The following is a 9042-nucleotide window of genomic DNA, read 5'->3' on the forward strand; positions in this document are numbered from 1 at the left end:
AAGATAAATAAAATAAAATAATTATAGTAAAATTGCAAGTTTGTTTCGCTACCTTTTTCTTGTTAGAATGCTGGTCTCCACTCAGCCTCTGTGGGACCAGAAAGCAGGATTGGGCCCCAGGACCATTACCTGGTTGTCACCTGGCCAGGACGTTCCTCTTCAGGACCACGAGGGAAAGGAACAGCTGATGCAGCTGATGGCAACCTCTTCGGCTCGCCTTAGCTGAAGGCACAGTTGGCTTGTCTGGCCAGTAACCCGCACAGCTTGATCAGCAATTTTAGGGTGCAGAGGGGCTCTTGCCTTGTGATACCCAACCTTTCGGACCTCACGGTAGACGTCCGCTTCAGCGATAGCACCTCCTGCTCAGCCAGGTCCGGAAAGAGCAAAAATTCACGTATGTATGTATGTATGTATGTAGGTAGGTATGTATTTCTCTAGTTGCTGGAGATTTAACCCAGGAAATGCTGAGCTACATCTCTGGTCTCCTCTTGAAAATGATATTTTGAGTGTCAAGCGTGGGGGTGCACACCTGTAATTCCAGCACTTAAGAGGCTGAAGCAGGAGCATCATTGTGAGTTTGAGACCAGCTTGGGCTACATAGTGAGCTCAAGGCCAACCCAAACTGAAAAGTGAGGCCCTACCTCCAAAAAAAAAAAATGTTAGTTTGAGACAGGGTCTAGCGTGTTGCCCAGGCTGGCCTGAAACTTGGGGTCCTCCTGCCTCAGTCTCCTGAATAGCTGGATTGCAAGTGTGTACCACCATACCTAGCTCATTCTTTTTTTTTTTTTTTTTCTTTGCAGAACCAGGGATTGAACTCAGGCCCTCATGCTTGCCAGGGAAATGCTTATTCCACTGAGCCATCTCCCCAGCCCTGCTCATTCTTTTAAAATTGGGTATATTAAAGATACATGACTTGATTATATGTGTGTGTGTGTGTGTGTGTGTGTGTGTGTGTGTGTGTGTGTGTATGAAATCACCATGTAATAAAGCCAGTTAACATCACCATCTTACACAGCCACTGCATATGCCTGTAATAAAGACTTGGGATCTATGCTCTTTGCTGATTTCCAGCACAGAGTAGAGTATTGTTGCCAGTCTTCATGTTTTACATTTGATTACTAGGACTTACTTATTCTGCATAATGGAGCATTTTAACCCCTCAACCAGCATCTCGCTTTTTTCTCCCTCCCTCCAGCTCCTGTTCTCCTCCCTTCTTCCCTGAGTGTGAGGAGCTTGGGCTTCACATATCAATGAGATCATAGAGTATCTTTCTGTACCTGTCTTATTTCACGTACATTATGTCTCATAGGCGTAAATCTTCATGGGTGGCCCAGTGTCATTCTTTTTCATCTAGATATCCCATCTTACCAGCAGTGCTACCTACCATCTAGTGTTTATTACCTATACTTATTTGTACAGGTAAGCTGAGGATGATTCAACTTCTGTTCTTTTGTTTTTTCCTGCCACTGTCCTCAAGATAAGAATTCTAGGGAGAATAGGCTAACTAGGGTCACATAGCCTTCATGGGAGGTGAGAAGAATTCCTTCACTGATGGTCTGTTAGTCAGATTTTTGTTGCTGTGATATCACACCCAAGGGTAATAACTTAGAAGAGAAAAAAGAATATCTTGGCTTATGGTTTCAGAGGTTTTAGTCCCTGGCCAGCTGGCTCCACTCCAGAAGGGCATGGCAGAAGAAAGTCAGTCAGCTCATGGCAGCCACAGCAGAATGACTCCACATCCTGCTGGGTTCCCACTTCTTCCATTTATGTCCCATTCAGGCCCGCATCTTGTGGGAGGGTGCTGCCCACATTCAGGGTGGGTTTCCCCATCAGATGGCTGTCCATCACCCCAGTCACCTCTGGAAACACCTTCACAAGCAGACCCAGAAGAGTTCTTTACTAATTGGCTAGGCTGTTTCTGATCTAATCAAGTTGACACTCAAGGTTAACTATCGTATGGTCTCACCAATCTGTACCCATTGGGAATGATCCTTTCCTGTAAAGCTGGGATTCTGAACCTGGAAAGGGGAAATGGACTCTGGGTATACAAAATGATAATATCCAGCACACTGCTCTCCAAAAGCATCATCGACTCCTGCCTTTTTCATACGGTTACTTGTTCTAAGTATTTTTCGGATAATTTCCCCACTCTCATAATTCCTTCCTGTCAGTCTCTATCCACAAATATACATGCTGTGCCACCAGTTATCTTTTAAAATATGGATGTGATCAGTCCAAACCTCTTCTCCCTTACTAATAAAAACCTCTTATGACTCCCCTTTCCCTCAAAGTTTTTTTGTGGGTTTTTCTTTTTTTTGGATCTTAGAGAAGGGTCTACAAGTGTTGAGGGTTTCACTACTAGGTTGGACACGTAGTCATCCACCTGTTTATAGCCTCCCAGGTGCTGGGATTACAGGCGTGCACCAGTCTCTGTGCATCCTGGGGGTGGGACTGACACAGGATCGAACCCAAACCCCTGGCCCCTGCAGCTGTTTGCAGGCGCTTTAATCTGCTGAGCTATTTGGCTGGCCCATCCCTTAAAGTTCTTAATGTGGTTTAAAATGCCCCCCTACCTCCCTCCAGGGTTCTTTTCCCACCACCCCAGCGCCATTGCTCCTGCACGTGTCTCTCTAGTCACCCTTCCTCTCTCCTAGGAGTCTGTCTCAATCCCTTTCTTCATGACTGAGACACACTACTGAGAGCCCCCAATGTAAAGGAGGAACGGTTTATTTTGGCTCATCTTCATTCCCTAGTTGGCTGGCTCCAGCACAGGACAGAAGCTCAAGGCAGAGGAGAGGCACTCAGGGCGTGGCAGACAGGAAGCAAACAGAGGAAGGAGCTGCAGAGGGAGGTAAACCCTGCCAGCTCACACCCCCAGGTACTACCCTCTTCCAGCCATACCCCACCTCCTATCAGTCAGCTATAGGCCCCCATGATTCAGTCAGTCACGTTCCCAAAGCCCCGCGTGTGAGTACACGAGGCTCTCGGGGGACATCTACATATAAACCATGACACAGGCCCTTCCCTCATTTTCGGTCTCAAGGATGCCAGGCACATTCACTTTTCAAAGATGGACGCAGACATCTCTCATGGAACTTTCCTCAACAAGCCAAGATAAGGTGGCTAAACCCTCTTTTATACTAACATGTCACACTCAGTATGGGCTTACATCGTAGCCTGGAGCTTTTTTTTTTAACTGCACTTGTTTACAAGTCTGTGTGCTCCACGTAGGACCTGATGTTTCCTAAGTGTCACTCCCCTAGTGCACCATACCTAGCATGGTGTTTGGCTACTCCTAAATGAACCATGCAGATAAGAACACTGAAATCCCAAGAGGTTAAGTCATGTGCTTAAAAACGAGTAACTTGAGTGGCTTCATCTGCCGCCGCCTTTCTCCGACTGGTGGGACTCAGTTCGTGCTCTCGTCGCCTCGGGCCCAATGTCTTTTAGAGACCAAACACCATGCCTTCAATTAAGTTGCAGAGTTCTGATGGAGAGATATTTGAAGTTGATGTTGAAATCGCTAAACAGTCTGTGACAATCAAGACCATGTTGGAAGATTTGGGAATGGATGATGAAGGAGATGATGACCCAGTTCCTCTACCAAATGTTAATGCAGCAATATTAAAAAAGGTCATTCAGTGGTGTACCCACCACAAGGATGACCCTCCTCCTCCTGAGGATGATGAGAACAAAGAAAAGCGAACAGATGACATCCCTGTTTGGGACCAAGAATTCCTGAAAGTTGACCAAGGAACCCTTTTTGAACTTATTCTGGCAGCAAACTACCTAGACATCAAAGGCTTGCTTGATGTTACATGCAAGACTGTCGCCAATATGATCAAGGGGAAAACTCCTGAGGAGATTCGCAAGACTTTTAATATCAAAAATGATTTCACTGAAGAGGAGGAAGCCCAGGTATGCAAGGAGAACCAGTGGTGTGAAGAGAAGTGAAATGTGCCTGACACTGTAACACTATAAGGATTGTTCCAAATACTAGTTGCACTGCTCTGTTTATAATTGTTAGTATTAGACAAACAGTAGACAAATGCAGAAGCAAAACAATTGTATTAGCATAATATTGTCTTCATTGCATGTGTAGTTTGAGTTACAGATTCCAAACCAATGGCTGAATTTCTTCTAGTCTGAGCAAAAGTTGCTGGTTTTCTTTCCTCTGAATAAAACTGAACTGTGGGTTCTCTGTAGAAAGTTGACATTTTGAGCTTTCCCTTTTTTTGTAAAGTGATTTCTGCACAGGTTATTGTCCAGTTAACTTTAGTGAGCTTTTCGAAGTTGGCATTGTAAATAAAACAACTTACAAAAGTTTTCTGCAGTAGAGTTAACAAAATACTATCTTTATTCAGAAGTTGGAAACTGGAAAAAGGCTACTTAAAGTAACTGTTCCAAGTGGGGTTGTCTAGAATGTCTTCCAGCCTCCTAAAGTCAAGCAGTATCACTGGTACAGATTAGCCTGCAGGTAGCAGGACTCCCTTAGTTGGACCTGAGGACTTGATTTATTTTAAAATTTTTAATCTCAGCTTTGAATATGTTGCCTAGAGACTTAGTAATTGCCGAGTTTGTGGTTTGGGGGAGAAATGTAACTAGACAGTTTGTTAGCTTTTCAATTAAAGACAACACTTAATTCATGAGAAAAAAAAAAAAAAACGAGTAACTTTCTGAACAGAAATGGGTTTCAAGAAAGAGCTGTGATAAATCAGACTATGCTTTGTAACGATCTGTTGCTACTGCCTGATTTGAGGACACATGGTGATAACCAGTTATCTTCCTTCAGTCTTCAGGAAAATAGGGCTCAACCAGCTCAAACTTGATGGTCAGGAGGGATCTGACTTAAATTACAAGAAGATCATCTTGTTCCTGGGTCTGACAGACAAAAATGTGGGCTGACTTAGCAGGCTACTGGACGTGGCCTTCAAGGGGCTTTAAAAACAAGATAGGATCGGATGAGAGGTGGGCGAATGGCTAAGCTGACTTCTGAAAAGGCAGCGTCTTGAAGCCTGCAAAGAGCAGAGGAACCAGCCAGGAGCCTGCAGCCATGTTCCCTGGAGCTCAAGGCCGCCTGGGGGAGGGGAGCCCAGGACGAGAGCCCTTGCTAATTAAGCCTCCACCCATGAGTGAACGTGAGGCTAATAAGGCGGCCCCATTCCAGGGCACCTCCACACCAAGCCAGCCGGTCTGCCTGTTTATTGCCCGTATGGAGATCATTAATGCCTCCTGACACTGGGGTCACTCCTGGGGTCAATCCTAGAGCCCGTTCTGCAAAACAAGGGGAAATGAACTTCCCAGCATATGTGGCTCAGGCTTGGCAGGGAGGGGGATTCTGGTCACCCCACACCTCAGCTCTGGGAGAGATCAGCCCTACAGGCAGTCAGATCCCCCAAAACAATCCCCCTGCCCATGCTGGCCTCGGAGGGAGGGAGTCCTGGGGAAGGCTGAAGTAAGTGGAGGCTCTCGTCTGGGGCCGGGACAACCCCCACAGAGGCTGTCCCAACCGACAGACGGACACTAATCCCCTGGCGACGGGCAGGGGTGGTGTCTGGAAGCCGCAGCTGCAGCTCGACAGGGGCCAGGCGACCAGGCGCAGGTGGCGGGAAGGCGCTGGCCCGGTGGCCACGTGGCCTCAGCCCCACCCTCACCCTTTCCCCATCAGTGATTTGGGGTCTTGCCCCCTCCGATCCAAGATGGTGGGGAGGGGCGGGCTTCCAGGCAGATCAGAGCTACGATTGGTGAAGTGTAGCGCCCTTGAACTGAAGGACAGCCCCAATAGCCAATCAGGGAGCTCCAGGAGGTATGGCCGGTGCTCAGCCATCTTACCTCACATTGAACCAACTAAGGCAGGCTGGCAAATCCATTTTCTCTAGCTGGGAAAGGCAAGAAAGGCGGAAGGAATCCCTAGACAGAACAGAATTGAGAATCAGCCTTTACTGGTCCAGGAGAAAAGACAGGAAAACCTCCAACTAGCTTGAAGGAAATTAATAGGATTGTGAGGTTAGCGCCAGAGCAGGGTGACTAACAGTTACCAAATAAATGGTTCAGGACATGGTGGAATTTAAAGAGGGCATAGTAAATACAGGAATGTGCTAAAAACAAAACAAAAAAAGCCTTCAGAAACTGCAAGGAGGTGGAGTTGGGCCATGGACTTCTTCCTGCCTGACCCTACGAGGGCCTGTTGAGTCCCCTGGAGAAGCCACAGCCTTGGGCCTGCCTCCCAAGAATGCACACACTTGGATCTGCACCCCTTGCAGTGCCAGAGTTGGCCTAGTTCCAGGGCATAGCAGTCCCCGGACAACTCCATCCACCCAGCGCTGAGCACTGCATTAGGGAATGGAAACTCTTACTGTGGAGGTCTGAGAAGTTAAGAGAGCCTTAGCGCGCTCTGAGTGCTCAGAAAGAAGACCAAATGCAGCAAGAGGGATTGAAGCTGGAAGTCCCGAGGCACTTTCCAGACATTGCCCAGATGGAGGAAGTTTATGAATCTTGGAGGCAAGCACAGTTTCCCCAAGGCCTCCAGTTCAGTATATTCCCATCCTAGAATCTGCTACAGAATAGCTTTGGTCACTGAGCACTAAGCAAGATCCTTTCTCCAATTTCTTCCAAAATCTTACTGATTCCCATATAAAGCCTCTTTTCTCTCCTCTCCTCTCCCCTCCCCTTCCCTCCTCTCCTCTCTTCTTTTCACTCTACCTGCCTCTTAGAGTCAAGGATTACAACAAGCATGAATGAAACAAAGAAAACAGCTCTATATGAGTGAAGCCAAAGGCTGCTGGAGATGTTTGTAAGAGGGGACAGTGGAGAAACACCAAAACAACACCCAGGATTTGGAGGCAGATTTATTTACATCAAAGGGCACTGATCGGGATCCTTCTTAGAATGTCAGGCTCTAACTTCTGGTGGTCTAGGGCTTAAATGGGATCAGCAAGCAGGCAGTACAGAGGCAGAATGGCCGGTCAGTTGGGGATTGCTGTATACAGTGTGCATCATAGTGACCAGCTATGCATCACAGTGACCACCCATTTCTAAGACAGAAGCTACCAGAACTAGAACAGGAATGATTGATTACCTTGGCAGCTAACAAAATGCAGTATACTGGCTGGGAGCGCATGTTCTGCTACAAGAGGAAAGATGTTGGTTTTTCCAGAAAACTCCAGGACATGGCTTCTTGGGACTGTGAGTGGAAAAGAGCTTCAAGCTTGGTGCACACTGACAGAAGGCTCCACAATGTAGAGCACAAGTGGGAAACACCATGGATGTGCCTTTTGTTGGAGACTCACTTGGTAAACATTCGGTACTGTTACTGGGAGGTGTTAGGCTTCAAATCAGATTCAGAGAGGGCAAGACAGATGTTCTCAGCCTGGTGTACAGACCTCACAGTGTATCCCTTACATAGCCAGACTTGGATTAGGGTAGCAGGTTCCTGCCCAGGGACACGGGGTACACACAGAGCAGGAATGGATTGAGGATTCTTTGCTAGTGGCCTGTTAGAGAGGATCTTATTCCAAATGAAAGCATACTTTTCTTTATCCTCATTTGTATTTGGTATAGCCAAGAATTTGCATTTTTTTGGGCCAAGACTGTGTTCCCAGCTAGAATAAGGCATCAGCGCCATCGCTACACACACAGCTCTTGCAGTAGAGTGCATGCAGTGCTCTTCTGTCACCAACATGTCTGCAGCCCATAGAGCAGGGTAAGGACGGGTGGGGGGCGGGGAGGCAGGCAGTGAGACACAGCCTCCTGTTCTTGGGACAATGAAGGATGCTGGAGAGGGCTACTTTTGGGACTCTGAAGACAGACGTAATTAAATCTTTGGTCTCTGGGTAGATATTTTGTATTAATTTCTTAAAGAAAATTTAACATGTACCATGCACTGGGTTAGATCCCTAGGACTTACAGCCAGTAGCTAATAGATTAAAAATCTTGGGCTTTAGAGTCCTTTGGGTTCAGTGACCTCTTTTTTTTTCCACTGTGAGACCATGGGCACGTCCTATTGTAGTAATGATACTAGTATGTGTCAGGTACTGTGTTAGTTTTTTCTCTTCTTAACAGATACGGTTTCAGTATGCTGCCCTGGCTGGCCCTAAAACGTAGGCTCAGGCGCTCCTCCAGCCTCAGCTTCCTGAGTAGCAGGAAATACAGGTATGTGCCTCCGTGCCTGGCTAGGCACTCTGTTACTCTTAACACCAGATTGTAAAAGAGGTATTGTTATCTACTTGGCTACTGATCTTTCTTTCTCTGTGGTGTTGGGAATTAAACCCAGGGCCTTCGCACTGAGCTGCATCTCCAGCCATTTTGAATTTTGAGACAGGGTCTTGCTAAGGCACTAAGTTGCCCGCCTTGGGCCTACCTGGCCCAGCCTCCCTGGATGCTGGGATTACAGGTGCGCTAGCACACCTGGCATCGTTTATTTATTTAGGCAGGGTCTTGGCATCTTGCCCAGGCTGGCCTTGAACTAGCAATCCTCGTCCTGCTCTCCTGAGTGGGATGTTTAATAAATAAAATCCATTTGTGTTAGCTGACCACCATGCAGTATATTTAAAAGTAGGGGTGCTGAAGACCCAGACTAATTGGGTTCAGATCCTGAATTCATTTCCTGGTTGTATAACCTTTCACAAATTATCTGATCTCAGTTTCTTTATCTGTAAATTGGGTGTATGGTAACACCCACCTGATAGGCTGATGAAGTTGCACTGAGATAAAGCAGTAAGGTTCTCACAGTCTTCCCAGGTACATTGTAGTTGCTCAAGAAATGATGGCTATTCTGCCCATGGCTCTTCATCCTTTCTGCTGCCCTGTGAGACAGCTATCATGAATAAATCTATTTGACAGATGAGAAAACAGGCTTAAAACTGATCTTGCCCTGAAGTCTCTCTGTAAACACCTGACAGGTATTTATTTATTTATTTATTGGCGGAACTGAGGGTTGATTTCAGGTCCTTGTGCTTGCCAGGGAAACGCTTATTCCACTGAGCCATCTCCCCGGCCCTATTTATTTATATTTGATATGGGGTCTTGCTGCGTGGCTCAGGC

The 9042-nt window shown here is 46.7% G+C and overlaps 1 pseudogene; it reads left to right on the forward strand.

The window, feature by feature from the left end:
* The first annotated feature begins 3462 nt into the window (after positions 1 to 3462).
* LOC101589485 lies at positions 3463 to 7935 on the forward strand (annotated as a pseudogene).
* The last annotated feature ends 1107 nt before the right edge of the window (positions 7936 to 9042 follow it).

This window comes from Octodon degus, unplaced genomic scaffold (assembly GCF_000260255.1).
Source record: "Octodon degus isolate 3935 unplaced genomic scaffold, OctDeg1.0 scaffold00164, whole genome shotgun sequence".
In the NCBI taxonomy this organism is placed as follows: domain Eukaryota; kingdom Metazoa; phylum Chordata; class Mammalia; order Rodentia; family Octodontidae; genus Octodon; species Octodon degus.